Genomic DNA, 15,021 nt, shown 5'->3' on the forward strand with positions numbered 1-15,021 from the left:
AAAAAGGAGTGGCCTAATTAGAAAAAAATGGTAGAAGCTAGAAGCATGTTTAAGTATAAAAATACTGTTAGAAAACAGAAATATATTTATGATAGACAACAAACACAAAACCTAGAAAATGCTATATTATCAAATGCTAAACTTTATTGGAAATTGTTAAAAGGGTCGTTTGTAAAGACAGACAAATTGAATTTGTCAAATAAAGATTTCCTGGAGTATTTTACAAAAAAAACAATAAAGTAATGATTTTTAAAAAGGGTGGAAGGTTAAGGAATAATATTAGTTTCTTATATAAGGGTGAAAATTTAGATTTGGTGAGATAGTCAGGAATTGTTCATACTTGGGTATTGTTTTTACAAGTGGAGGCTCTTTTACAACAACTTTTGATACACTAGCAGGACAAGCATCTAAGGCTTTTGAAATTAAATTCATATTTAATACAATTTCATTTAATTTCCAAGCAATATTATATAGATCTGTTTGATAAATTAATCCTTCCAATTTTAAATTATGGATCAGAAATTTGGGGTCTAAATAATTATCTTGTTCTAGAATGAGTTAATTTATTTTTTTGTAAAAAAGGTGTTAAAATTCAAATTCAGAATAATTTGATCTATGTAGAGCTTGGTAGAACTTTATTGTTTAGCAGTAGAGCTGTTAATGTAATATGACGATATTGGTTAAAACTTGTTTAATTAGAAGATCATAAATATTCTAGAGGTATTTACATTCAAATGTGTATTTACATAGAAACACAGCCAAATTGTAAGTCTTGGGCAAAATCTGTATGTACTGTGTTACAATCTCTTGGATTCCATTATGCTTGGTTGAATCAAGGTGTTGGTGATGAAAACATATTTATGTCTTTTAAGTCTAGACTAAATGATACATTTATCCGAAACTGGAGGTCAGAACTGAATAACTCGTCACGTGCATGAACTTATACAATTTTTTGTAATTTTATGTTGCAACCTTATTTGACATATGTTAATATGTATAAATTTGGAAAAGACCTTTGTACTTTAAACTTATCATCTCATAGATTAAAAATATAAGCAGGAAGATGGCACATACCCGAACCAATACAAAATTTGTTGAATTAATGCAATCCGAAAATGTTAAAGTGAATAGAAATTTAGCCATGTATGATAATGTTGTTAATTATGCATTAAGTTTAAGTAAAACAAGTATCATTATTATTATGACTAGTGATATCCTATTTTACTGTACATTTATACAAAAGTTATTAGTTTTGTATTCTATGCGATGTCATATATGTTCTGTATATTATAAATATTGAATTGATCACTTGACAATATATATATAGTTTTGTAACACCGTACATGTGGGAAGAATTGTAATCCTCAGACCTTCGTTCTGGGATGTTCACCGTCAATGTGGGCAGATCGGAATCGTCGCAAATATACGGTACCCTCATTTCATTGATTATGTCTTAAGGGGTGATAATTCGGCCTTAAAAAATCTGCCCGCAATCCGCAGGCTTGGGTTGTGGGACGAAAAATCTTGTTTGGATTGCCTCCCTTGATATATTTTCTCAGTAAAATTTTCAATCGGAGCAATTTGGTCACCGATATCCCGAAGCCTGCCGGAGATGGCCGAGTTGTCCGCCATTTTGATAAACATTTATGGAATAGCAGCACAGAGTTTGAGGTACACATGTACTTAATGACAGTTTAGCAACCAAAGACAGTACAAATCAGTATTTATAAAATAACAAGTCATTCACAAAAGTATACAAAAATGACCTGATATTGTTTATATCATATTTTAATATTTAAGAAAATCGAGAGAACAGATACGATCCGTCTGCAAAAATTGTGTTCATCTACTGAACCCTCCTTTGCACAAGGCCAGTGTATTGTTGTTAGGGAATCGGGAGGGTTTCCTGGACTCTCCACACACCATAAGGGAATAGCCCTCTTGTCACCAGCCCAAAAATAACTCTGTGTCAGAACACCATATAAGTCGCCTAGTAGCGGTTGGGTCACGCCTGGTCCTCCTCATCAATGAACACAAGAAATCCTGCCTCATCAAATGGGCAAGGGTAAGAACCTCTTCATTCAAAACAAGGAGGTCAGAGTCCTGAAAGAGCGAAGGTTTATCAAAAGCCAGTAGCATAATTCACAGATACTAAGATTAAAAATAAGAAATATGCAGTGATGTGCTACTATTAAGTCATACTTACTTCAGTACGAATGTTCAAGAAAGTTCTCAGCACTCACCTAAACAGGAGTGCTTTAAATAACTTAGTAGATACAAACTTTGCATATAAACATATAAAATAGCTTTTAAATGTTTAAAAAAACAACACTGCCCATGTTTCATACATGCCAACAATTCAACTTGGTATGTCTGTGTGTGACTACATCATGTTAAGATGTTTAAAACCATATGATTATACTCAGTAAGCTGGGTTTTTTTTAGAAAAATACAACACTAGACTTCCTAAGAAGTAATAAGTACAATCATGCAAATGAGTTGTCAAGTATCCATTTTTCAGTACAAATTTTCAAGAACTCATTAGCAGTATTAAATAATGTAAAACCAGCTTTTAAATGTTTAAAAAAATAACACTGCCCATGTTTCATACATGCCAACAATTCAACTTGGTCTGTCTGTGTGTGACTACATGCATGTTAAGATGTTTAAAACCATACGATTATACTCCGTATGCTGGTTTTTTTTTAGAAAAATACAACACTAGACTTCCTAAGAAGTAATAAGTACAATCATGCAAATGAGTTGTCAAGTATCCATTTTTCAGTACAAATTTTCAAGAACTCATTAGCAGTATTAAATAATGTAAAACCAGCTTTTAAATTCACATGAAATGTTATAAAATTGTTCATAAATATCAACTTCATTTAACATTTAGGTACACTCATGTCTTAGATCTATACTGAATTTTAGTTTCTATAAGGTTCTTACAGCAGTTTGAGAAAGACGGGCCTCGCGGCGACAACAAACTTTGAAATGTCCCGGCAGTTGAAGCACACTCAAACCAGCTTGGAGTTCTACTCCCTTCCTCAGACTCTAGTCCAGCACCTCTAATACGAGCATCATGAATCCTGGCTCCATCTTGATGACCCTTATAATTGCTCCCAACTTTGTCAGCTTGCTAACTTGTTTCTAAAGATAATAAATAATATTACAAGTATAATTGTACCTTTAAAATAGCGCAGCGCTTTGTTTGGCAAAAGGCACTAGACATTTTGGGAATTTTGAGTCGCGAATATTCCTAAATAGGGAAATTTTACAGTTACAAAAACAAGATTTTCAGTCTCCTGTGAATAGAGAATTTTTTATAAAAAAGTTTATTTTCCCGTTCAAAAGACCTTAATTGCCTGAAATATCAATACTTGGGGTATAAATATCTTTAGCAATAAATCATGACACAAAATATTTTATACTGATAGATCTCTGAATGTGATGAAAATCAATAATTTCTGATTTCAAATATTTCCAAAACTTTAGATTACATAACACATAGTTAATTAGGATGCTGAATGAGCCAGTACAGGTAAAAAGACTTCCATAAAAAAGGGGTTTTTTTGCCTTTGTTTGACTAGGATTTTTTTCTGAAGATTGGGAAAAAATATTGTATGTTTTGCTTTGGGAATGGGTCTGATAGTCGGAGCTGTGGGTACTATAGAAAAAGCCCTAAAGCTGACTCTCATTTATGATCAACTTGTTTACATTTATTCCAAAACAACAAACCAGTCAGTTGTAACCATGCCCCCCCCCCACCGGTGCGGGAAGCAGGGACTTTGACTTTAGGTCCAGAAAATATCCCTGAACTGCTGGTAAAATCCCCACCAAATGCAACTGCACCCCGGGGATCAAAGGTAAGGCTCATTCCCCGCTATTTAAGCACTAGACAAAACCACCGCATTCATCCAGGTTCACATTGGAGGTAAAACACGGCCCATTTCGCCGGACCTGGGGGAAGTGGGGGGGCGTAGTTACAATTGACTGTTGCATAATTCTTACAAGTTCACATTTCAATTGCAAATACTGACATGTTTTGGAAACTTGAAGAACATTTGGGGAGTATAATGGCAATTAAAGACAAATGCTATATAAGAAGTCAAAACGGTCAATTGGTGAGAATTCAGCTTTAAAATATACAATATAAAAAAATATGGAAAGGAGTACCCTCCAAACATAATTGTGTCACCCCCCCCCCCCATAACATATTTATTATTACTGGATCAACTTGTGGTTTAAATTTTATGTGTGCAGTTTCACTTATGTGTAGTGTCAAATTATAGAGTGATCTAGTTTTGGATTCTTAATTCTCTGCATCATTCAAGTACATTCAAATACACATTTAAAATGGATTTCTAAGATGATGTACGTGTTATAAACTTACGCTGTTGTTTTTTTTTGGTTGGCTGTGTTAAGGTATTTGAATCGACGGATCAGGCTCATCAACATTCTCTTTTAATATCAATTTGGGATAAGGGAATGCTTGGAGGTGACTGAAAATAAGAATTTTATCTACATACTGTACAGTATATTATCTACCTGACACCCATGCAGATCACTACGTGATTTACTTTTAGTTTCATCTTTTTTACAAAAGAAATAAGTCAATCAATCATGAATTAATGGTCCAGAAATCAAATGCACGTTTACTTACAAGTATGCGTTGCTCCAAACATAATACTGTACGATATCTATGATAAATTAGGCGCGATTGAATATTAACTTAATTTTACCCCACCCACTTCAGTTACTGTAGACATGCCTTTTGATTTATGGTAGAATTTAGAAAATATAAACAATAAAATGCAAGTTCGTTCATTACCTCATTAAAAAAACGGTTAGAAGTAAAATAAAATAACGCTCTAACCTCAAGAGTAACTGGTAGAAACATTTCTTTTGATCATGTTGGTAGCTGAATGAAAGTCGCTATCGCCTGTATCGGTTGTTTACATACGGGCGCTTCATTCATGTATTATGCAAATGATCGATTCCGAAGCTGGCTACGGACGGCTACAAACTGTGGCGGGTAATTCGAAAGTTGATATCTTTGATCTCCAAAATATCAACAAATGCGAGTTTTCTTTATAAAAAATTGAAATGTAACATCAAATGAATATGATATGAACTAGTATATCATAATATTTTAACTTTATTTATGCTCACGTATTTTTCTAATTACCGCTGAACGTATAACTTTAAGGAAATATTTATCATGTATTACGGGTACTCTTGACGCCATTTAATAATTTACGCTGTAAGACATATTTCTGTGATGTGCGATTTGATTATGTACTTGATATTGTACCTTCTCTCAAAGCTCTTGAATCTCCATCGTAAACATATGTACTCACTTTAATGCAATGAACTCAAGCGTTCAGCCAGATCGACTGCCTTTCAAAGTGTTGAGTGTATGTACAGTGCACCCGAGCGATTCTGTCATATCTTCAATTTAATTAATCAAGCATTTGTATTGAAAGTCACAGACTTACGAACACACTTATAATAATTTTTATCTTTGAATGAAAACCGTCTAGCAGTTAGGTGAAGCGTAGAAATGAGACTTTATTTATGAGACGATTATTTATACAATGTATACATTGATTTCATTCGCCTGTTTGAATGGTTTAAAATAGTATTTGTAAACAGTTAAAATTATGTACCCTTGCACAATGTATATACTCGTATTTAGATGTTGTTTTATAAGATTTTAAACTCCATAGTTTTATGTTGTTTGTTACGTTCTAAAGCCTCACTTTAATGAGATTGTCTAATGTGGTGTTCTAAAACCTCATTTATATGAAGTTCTCTTGCGTTACTATATAAAGCAGTTCGCAAAGTTTCTACAAACATGTCTTTCGTAACGTTCTAAAGACTCAGTCATATGCAACGGTCACGCTTGACAAGTCAAATATAAGAAAACAGGTGCGCATATTGAATGTTTTGCACAGATAATGTTTAATGATTTTAGCGGGATAACGTATCAACCAGCATTAAATCTTGCAACTCTGTAAACTGAGCATACCAAGTAAACCAACATAGTGCAATTAGACGGGATGAAATACCTCTCCGATGAAATATGCCATTATATAGGGTTAAGGCAAAAAACTATTCGCGAAACAAACACTAAATCTATTCACTTCATTAAGCCCCGAACTTGAGAGATAACAAAAACACATTTTTCTTCTAACTTTAATTTCGTGTTTTTATACACAAAAATTATCCACAAAGGTATATTTTAGTGTTCAATAGTTAATAGAAGTTCAAGCATATTTAAAACACCTTTTGAATCCAATATGAACTGATAAACCGAAGTCCAAACATTATATATTGAACACAATTGCGAACCGATTTATACCAACCTTTTCCGCCAGCTACATATGAAATGCACAAGCATTGCGGGTAACATTAAATAAGATTCTAACGGAGCAGACTCCGCCGGAGTTGTTACACCATTGAAAGCACGCTTGTGTAATACCTCAACGGTGCCAAAATAATAAAGCAAACAAGCAACTTAACTCATGATGGAAAAATACAACGATGAAAATTAAACAATCAACAAGTTATTATAAGGTAACAAAGATTAATTTAATTTATACTCAAATAGTTTTTAAACATAATTGTCCACATTCGTTATCAATTAACAAAGATAGAAATGCTTTAATAGCATATTCGCAGAGTTCGCACGACAACCCTTGATATGGTAGTTAAACACCAGGTAGCAATATACTAACACATAAGTCATTATAACATTGAGAAGTACGGACAATTTACAATTACTGGTTATTGTAATGTTTAATTTAATGATTTCATAGTTATAAAAAAATTCAATACTTGGCGCCCTGATATTTGTTAAGAACTGTTATAGTGTCAATTAATACGTATAAGAAAATATCTTTGATGATAAAAATGCGAATATCAACGTTACTTAATGAACACGGCATAATGTACACTTAAATAGATACGAATTGTTTTATTAACGTTTTTGACATATATTATAAATATGCAACAAAACACTGTTTCTTGATAGTCAGGACTCTTTTGGCATTTAAACAATTTTCCGTTTAAAAGATATATGGAACTTTGCTTATGTTTTTTTTTTTTTCATTTTCGTTAATTTTATGTCCAAACATTTCACACAATGTACATTACATGAACTTGATGATAATTAGTTTTGTTTTGGATCCATCGTTTAATTCTCTATCAGAGTTGTACTTTAGATTGCCAATGATTAGTTATTCCAAATTTCTGTATACTAAGGTATTAAAAAGGTCATGCATTAGCGCACACACTTGGTCTACATAGATCAGACGACTTGTAATTCTTTCAAGGGCATTATATGGAATGTGATATTATTCCATTGATATAATATGTATTCAATTTGTATATTAGAATAAAGCTCAGATGAAACAGGCATAACGAACATAAATTCAAATCGCTAAATGGTAAACAAATACCGCTTACAAGATAGCCTTAACGATTTCATATTTGCATAATGTAGCACGTTCGAAGTCGAGCAGGAAAAACTATATCCATAAAACTGTAAAACAGACAGAACTAACTCTATGGCCCGTAAGACTTAACAGTGACAGGGATTTTTTAATGTTCAAAAAACTCCATAAACAAATTGAGTCATGTGTTGTGTGGCTGTCCGCAAATAATCGCTCGGACTTAAAACTTGCGCTCTTTATTGCTCAATTGTGGCTAGAAGCCTTCTAAATGATCACATCGACAGTTCTAGGCTTATTTTGAAGAAATACAGTACTCGCCAACCTGGTGTCTAGTCCCTTTAAGTTTATGGCTACATTGCACACAAATAAAGTAGGTATGTTGCATGAACATTATCTTCAACTAGAAGCGCCGCAATGCGACAGGTTTTTGTTATGGGCAATCAGGCTACATTGCACACAAATAAAGTAGGTATGTTGCATGAACATAATCTTCAACTAGAAGCGCCGCAATGCGACAGGTTTTTGTTATGGGCAATCAGAATTTATAGCCAATTTATTTGTTGTATGACTTTATCTTTACTTTTATCAAAAAGAGATGCCCCCCTCAAAAGCAATCCCAAGCTAGCTCTTCACATAAGCTACCCACACACCAAGTTTAATCAATATCTATCAATGCTAACAAAAGTTATTTGGCAAAAAACATTTTTCTATTTCAAGTAACAGTGACATTGACCGTAGCCCCTCCCCACTCAAAAGCAATCCCAAGCTAGCTCTTCACATGCTACCTACACACCAAGTTTCATCAATATCTGTCAATCCTAACTTAAGTTATTGGGCGGAAACCATTTTTCTATTTTTAGTAATAGTGACCTTGACCTTAGCCCCTCCCCACTCAAAAGCAATTCCAAGCTAGCTCTTCACATAAGCTACCTACACACTAAGTTTCATCAATATCTATCAATGCTTACTTATGTTATTGGGCAGAAACCATTTTTCTATTTAATTTTTAGTAACAGGCGACCATGACCTTAGCCCCACCCCCCTCAAAAGCAATCCCAAGCTAGCTCTTCACATAAGCTACCTTCACACCAAGTTTCATCAATATCGGTCAATGCTAACTAAAGTTATTGGGCAGAAACCATTTTCATTTTAAGTAACAGTGACCTTGACCATTTTTCTATTTTAAGTAATAGTGACCTTGACCTTAGCCCCTCCCCACTCAAAAGCAATACTAAGCTACCTCTTCACATAAGCAACTTACACACCAAGTTTCATCAATATCGGTCAATGCTAACTAAAGTTATTGGGCAGAAACCATTTTTCTATTTTAAGTAACAGTGACCTTGACCTTAGCCCCTCCCCCCTCAATAGCAATCCCAAGCTAGCTCTTCACATAAGCTACCTACACACCAACTTTCGTCAATATCTATCAATCCTAACTATAGTTATTGGGCAGAAACCATTTTTCTATTTTTAGTAACAGGCGACCTTGACCTTAGCCCCAACCCCCTCAAAAGCAATACCAACCTAGCTCTTCACATAAGCTACCTACACACCAAGTTTCATCAATATCGGTCAATGCTAACTAAAGTTATTGGGCAGAAACCATTTTTCTATTTTAAGTAACAGTGACATTGACCATTTTTCTATTTTAAGTAATAGTGACCTTGACCTTCGCCCCTCCCCACTCAAAAGCAATCCCAAGCTAGCTCTTCACATAAGCAACTTACACACCAAGTTTCGTCAATATCTATCAATGCTAACTAAAGTTATTGGGCAGAAACCATTTTTCTATTTTTAGCAACAGCGACCTTGACCTTAGCCCCACCCCTCTCAAAACCAATCCCAAGCTAGCTCTTCCCATAAGCTACCTACACACCAAGTTTCATCAATATCTCTCAATGCTAACTAAAGTTATTGAACAGAAACCGATGTTTGACGCCCGCCCGCCCGCCTGCCCAACGACAGCCTCATTCTAATACCCCAGTTTTCGTTGAAAACCTGGTTAATAAAAAAAGCCTATTCAAAATATATTGTTGAATACGTCAATAATGTTTCAAATCTAATGGAAATCATCCAACTTGAGGCATACAGTCATTCTTTTTTGAGACATTAACAAAATAAAAAGACAATAAAAAAGTCATATGCTCATTGACTTAAAGAATCCATGATAGCAAATTGATTGTTTAGTTTTGTTTAATTACATAATTTAATCAATGACGTTCTAATGAGTAGGTCATATTTATGGAATAAGACAAACACTTATATCTTATTCATGTGTATGTCAAAACTTTGCATTCATATATACATACCATTCAACTTTGTCTTTGGTGTTTGTTGCATTTGCAAGTCTAGAAGAAGATGATGATGCTGGTGTTCTTAAAGAGTGTGTTGCTGGTGTTCTTGTGGTTCGAGTATTTTTATTCGGGTAGCTGTTGTTGCTGATGTTTGTGTTTAGGATGAATTTGTTCTTGAAGCCGATGTTTTTGTAGTTGTCCCTGCAGGAAGTGTTGATGTTCTGGGGTTGAAGTTGTTGTTCTTGAAGATGGGGTTGGTGTTCATGTTCTAGTAATCAGAGTTGTTCATAAATCTGGAGTTGCTTTTGTTTGTTTTTGTCAGAAGTATTGTAGTTCTTATACGCAGGGTTGTTCTTGTAAATGAAGTTGTTGTGTCAGGGGTTGTTTCAGGATCCCACTCAAATATGTCGAAGGCCTTAAAAATAAGAGAATGTGAAGCTGTGACAAGTTTTTTAAATGACAAAAAAGTTTCACATTTTAATTATATTTTTTATTATTAAATTTTAAGTTTAATTTAACATTTTATGCTAAAGTTTAGAATGTTACAGACTATATATATATATATATATATATATATATATATATATATATATATATATCCCTCCTTAGTTGAACCACCACTTGAAAGATTAAAACTTAAATTGTCACTATCAAGATGTGTTTTATTACCCCCAATTAACCCCCTAATTCACTCCATGTGTTAGGTTTAGAAGTGTTACTATGGAGACCTTTAAAGCCAATGTTCTTAAACTAGTATTTTGCTTCAAACACTTTCAACAGAACCTACCATAAATCAAGAGTTGAAGTTGGCCCCCAAGGCCCCTGACAGCCAGCAAAAGAACTTTACATTTGCAGGGCTTGTGGGCTTGTGATTATTTTGATCACTGATATGACAACATGGACATAATAAGGCCTATACAAATCTTTGTTTACACCCATCTGAATTTTTTTTCTTCCTATATTTTTTTTTTGCGTTTTGATCAAAATGCGTTATTTCAGAGACCTAAAATAATACCCTGATACAGGTCAGTTTGCTAAAGAATTATGGTCGTCCAAAAACAAGTAATGCCTACCTATCTACCCTTTTTTGGGGGGATGTTAGTAGAAACTAAGAATATTTGTTTGGCCTAATCAAGGATTTAATTTGAAGACAGTTTTGCTGCATACTGTATATATTTTTACTTTATTTAATACATTGCATTGTGTGGGAGTAGGATTTGATATATTGGTGCAAGGTATTTTGATTATAACAATTCCAGGAAGTTTATCAAAATGCTAATCTTTATGCAAGATGTGTCATGTTTGGTGTCATTATTTTGCTTTTATAATTCACTTTTATATTGTATCAATGTAAAAGTTTAATTTTTATTACAAGAAAATGAGGAAAATCAAAATAGTTCCTCAGTTGGTAAGATCCATCTACATTTCATGTCAGTATTTATCTTAGCTCCGCCCCTTTCACTGGACTTGACATTGCCCCTTTCACTGATTTTGACATCTGATTGGCTGAGTTAAAGTGCCTTTTAATGTTTCTTTATGAATGACAGTTTTATACAGGGAAAGCCTGGTTAATGTGACAATCATTATTCTGAAAATGGTGCTATAAATATGATTATGAATGGGCTTATAATTTATTTAAGATAATAAACATAATCTGCAGTTATGCACTTTAATTGATCAAAATACATGTTTCTTAATTATACTTAAAATATAAATCCTTATAATATTGGAAGAAATACATGTATGACTGTCAATTTAGAATTGAACTTCAATTTCATAGCATTTCACAGAATTGATTAAAATAATTGCTTTATGGTCATGTTGATTTATTTATAGGCTAATAGCAAAGAGGGAAAAAAAAAGAAATATATATAATCATATGGAAAGGAAAAATTGAGGTGAATTTTATGTGAATATCTTAAATGTATAAACATTTTCTCCATTTTGCTAAATTGGCTAATTGTTATTTAATTCAGATGTTGTTGTTTTTTGTACATTTCATTTTGGCATTTTGATATTATTTCAAGGATATTCTGGATATGCCGTTTTAATGTCTTTTGTTTGATTAAAAAATTAGTTTCTATTTGTGTAAGAAAAGCCAGACAAAACTATAATTATTGTTATTATTTGCAATTGTTTAAACCTGGGAGTAAGATAACATATTATTGGTCCCAGTTTAAACATAATTTGGCTTTAAGTGAAATTTATTCAATATTTTTACCAGTTTTCTTTGTACGGTGCACTTAAAGCTGCACTCTCACAGATTGAACGTTTTGACATTACTTTTTATTGTTTGCCTTGGAACCAGCCAATTTTTGCAAAAATCCATGGAACCAGTTATATAAATAAAACTTCTAACAAAAAATCCAAAAATCATATAATATGCATTTTCCTTAAAAAACATAAATTTTTCAAACCGAAAAATGTAAAAATCTAAGATCTGATTTTGTCAGCAATCTTATATCATAAATTTATTTGCAGATATCTTGGCAGAAATTTGCTCTTTCCAAGACAAACGAAAAAAAATTGTCAAAATGGTATATCTGTGAGAGTGCAGCTTTAAGGTCATCTAACACCTAGATTTTAGAGTAATTAACAAGTCTTACTTTTTGTTTTTAATTTTAAGTTTAATTGGCTATTATAAGGGCCCTTTCCATATCTTGATTAAGATTTGTTTTATTGGAAAAGTTTAATTATGTTCTCTTCTACTATTTTCTAATTGTGGACTTTTTGTTAATAGGGAATTTTAAGGGCATTAATGGTACAAAAATACTCCTTTAGCAAAAGTTCCATCAACGGATGGGGGTAAAACTCCCCCCTTTGGTTTCAAAATTTTGTTCAGTCACACTTGGATATATATGTAAAGGGATCAAGCCATCATAGGGCACGGGCAGACCTTCATTATCTCAACAACAACAGGATCAGAGTGGCATAAATGCAGCCACAGAGACAATTATAAACAAAAGCCTTCTAAAATAGACATGTCACATATGAAAAATTCATATAACTATACATGAAATAGACTTAAATCATACTGGATTTGCAATTGCAATTGTGTTATTTGTTATCGCTGATTTAAAAGGTACACTATTCTTAGAATAAAGGAATGGAAATCCTGAACAGAAGTCTCTGACTGTTGAAAAAACTACATCAGCCAACCTCAAATACTCTAAGGCTGACCAACAGTAATCTTTCAGTAGGGACTGAAAACAAGGAGGCACACTAGGGGCACTACTGTGCTATTCCCCAGTCATTCAAAGTACCCCCTGCGAACGCGTTAGCGGACTTGCGCCCAATTCTTAGCAAAATATTGTGCATGAGTGTAGACATTAGACATATATATATATATATAATCCATATATAATCCAAATGTGAACTTATTTGACAGCTTCAAGGAACAGAGAGAACTCAGCGGATTATTTTGTTTCGCCAAGGCATGTAGGAAAATGAAACCCATTTCATCATAAATTTTGTTTATTCCACACTTTAACAATAGTAAAATCTTCCAACTAAAAAAAATAATATCAGTGTCTGCAATTTCAGAGTACCATCCACTCATGATATATTATCATTTATCATGGTGTATTTAATTAATTAAGTCATTTTGACATCCTACTGTTAGTTTTAAAATAATATACTAAAGTAATAAAAAATTATGGGTACATGTACATTACCATGACAGTCACGCCAATGGGAATACTTATTTAGGGACTAACATTATAATTCACCAGTCAATTGTAACCACAGCCCCCCCAGGTCCGGGGAATAGCCAGGACTTTGACTTTCGGTCCAGCCGACCCCGGGTAAAATCCCCGCCCTACGGGGACGAACTGATGGTTAAACCCCACCCAAATGCCCCCGCACCCCAGAGACTCTATATAAGGCCCAATCTTGGCTTAATTTGGCCCTATGACAAAACCACCGCAGTCACCCGGCCCTGCGGGACCACTTGGAAAGTAAAAACACGGCCCTTTTCCCCGGTATACCCCCGGACCTGGGTGGGGTGGGCCGGGGCCGTGGTTACAATTGACTGGTGCATAACATTGACAATATAGAATTTAGTTACCCTGACATGTACTGACATTGAATCACTACATGGGGACATTTATTCAGGGTGATGGACATAACATTGACATACACTATTGTAATAGAATTTCTGACATTAACTTTGAAAAGACACACACCATGAGGACAGTTCAATACAGGGACAAACATAATGTTCATTGACATACACTAAAGTAATGGTTATTCTGACATGAACATTGCAGAGACAGCCATGGGGAGACTTATTTAGGGAAATAACATTGGCATACAATTATATAGTAATTAGCATTGTAAAGACACACACCAGACACCCTAAGGGTGACTTAATTAGGGACAGACATAACACTGATATACAATACAGTAATTAATTATCCTGATGTGTACTTTACATAGAATCCCTACATGAGGACAGTTAATCAGGGACGGACATTACATTAACACCACTATAGAAATAGTAATTCTGAAATGAATATTGCAAAGACACACACTATGGGGAAAGTTTATCAGGGCCTGTCACACTAAATTGACATACACTATATATAGAAATAGTTATTCTGAAATTTATGAACATTGCAAAGACATACCCCATGGGGACAGTTAATAAGGGACGGACATTACATTGACATACAAGTTATAAAAATAGTTATTCTGATATGAAAATTGTAAAGACACACACCATGGGGACATTTCAGGGATAGACATTTCATTGACATATACATTATAGAAATAGTATTTCTGCCATTATCATTGTAACAACAAATGCCACCATGGGGACAGTTATTCAGCGACGGACATTACATTGATGTATACACTTTTATAAGTACTAGTTATTTTGACATATTAACATTTTAAGACAAGCGCCATGAGGACAGTTATTCAGAGACGGATGTTACATTGACTAGACTTAATTGACACACACTATAGTAATAGTTAGTAATAGTTATTCTTACATGAACATTGCAAAGACACACACCATGAGGAGACTTATTTATGGACAGACATCACACTTGACAATAACCATATACTAATATTTATCCTGACATTTACTTTACATAGGGACAGTTATTCAGGGACAAACATACATTGACTAAATGACATTATACTATATAGTAATAGTAATTCTGACATGTACATTGTAATGACACACCCAATGGTGACAGTTATTCAGGGACGGACATAACATTGACACACACTCCAGAAATTGGTATTCTCAAATCTACCTA

The 15,021-nt window shown here is 33.8% G+C and overlaps 1 protein-coding gene and 1 long non-coding RNA gene across 10 annotated transcripts in view; one reads left to right on the forward strand and one right to left on the reverse strand.

Moving 5' to 3' along the window:
- Nucleotides 1–15,021, forward strand: part of LOC128243248 (uncharacterized) — a 62,052-nt gene that overhangs the window by 20,316 nt on the left and 26,715 nt on the right. The window lies entirely within an intron of this gene.
- LOC128243250 (uncharacterized) lies at nt 1,793–4,943 on the reverse strand. Its single transcript, XR_008262800.1, has 4 exons — nt 4,877–4,943; nt 4,394–4,502; nt 2,950–3,150; nt 1,793–2,103 (listed from the first exon to the last, which is right to left on the reverse strand). It is a non-coding gene; the product is annotated as an uncharacterized LOC128243250 (long non-coding RNA).

Source organism: Mya arenaria, chromosome 8 (genome assembly GCF_026914265.1).
Source record: "Mya arenaria isolate MELC-2E11 chromosome 8, ASM2691426v1".
Lineage (NCBI taxonomy): Eukaryota > Metazoa > Mollusca > Bivalvia > Myida > Myidae > Mya > Mya arenaria.